We start from the raw sequence: 1,340 nt of genomic DNA on the forward strand, positions 1-1,340 counted from the left end.
AGTGAGTAAAAATATTGGAATATTGAAGCATTTGCATAAAAAATCAAATGGTAGTGTTTTGTAACCTGTATTTTATTTCCTATTAAGGTTTTATATGTTACTTTCCCATAGTTCCTGAATTTGTTATCCTGTATACTATATATAAACAGAAACATGGATAATTAAAAAAATAATAATAATCTGACAGCTGCGCGGCGGCGCCCCCCTGTGGCCACAGGGCTAAGAACGGTGGCCTTTAGCTCCCGCCTCACCTCCTCAGCCAAGACCTCCCCTGGGTCTCCCTGGGTTCCCAGCAGCAGGAAAGGGGTCTGAACAAAAGAGGGCACCCCTACCCCATGTCACGGTTGGGATTGGCCATGTCTGTGTGGGTCTTTTCATGGGCTCTTTATTCTATTCCATTGATTTATGCCTATTTTATAACAATGTCACACTGCTTTTTATTACTACAGGTTTATAGTAAATCTTGAAATTACTCAATATGCATCCTCCAAATTCCTTCTTTTTAAAAATTATTTCAGCGATTCAAACTTATTTGTATTTCCATAGAAATGGTACCTTCAGCTTGCCAATTTCTTTTAACGTTTCTTTTAAAGCTCACCAGTGTCTTAATTGAAAATGCACTTAATTTAATAGCTCAATCTTGGAGAAGTAATAACACTGGATATTCTAGTTCTTGAATACACGATTTCTGTGTTAATTTTGATCTTTCTGTCGGTAGTGCTTGTAGACTTTAGTGTAGAAATTATACACACTATTAAAAAATTGATGCCTGAACATGGTATTACTTTGCTAATTTTTATTTTGAGACAGAGTTTTGCTCTTGTTGCCCAGGTAGAATGCAGTGACGTGATGTTGGCTCACTGCAACGTCTGCCTCCTGGGTCCAAAAGATCTCCTGCCTCAACCTCCTGAGTACCTGGGATTGCAGGCTTCCACCACCATGCCCAGCTAATTTTGTATTTTTAGTAGAGAGAGGATTTCACCATATTGGCCAGGCTGGTCTGGAACTCCTGACCTCAAGTGACCCACCCACATTGGTATCCCAAAATGCTGGGATTACAGGTGTGAGCCGCTGCACCCAGCCTGTTTTGTATTATATTAATTGAGTTGTGTTATTTAATTTGCAGTTTATTTGAATCAAACTCTTTCCCATAAACCAATCTGGAATGACATAATTTTTTTTAATTTTTATTTGAATTTATTAATTCTTGCACCGAATTTTTGGTCTTTGTTCAAAAGAAATAATTGTTCTTGTTTCTTTTTTTTCTAATTTTGTTGTCTGCATTTTCTTTTTTTAATCTGAGTAATATTGGCCTCATAAATCCAGTTGAAAATAGTTGC

Source organism: Cebus imitator, unplaced genomic scaffold (genome assembly GCF_001604975.1).
Source record: "Cebus imitator isolate Cc_AM_T3 unplaced genomic scaffold, Cebus_imitator-1.0 Scaffold1512, whole genome shotgun sequence".
Classification (NCBI taxonomy): domain Eukaryota; kingdom Metazoa; phylum Chordata; class Mammalia; order Primates; family Cebidae; genus Cebus; species Cebus imitator.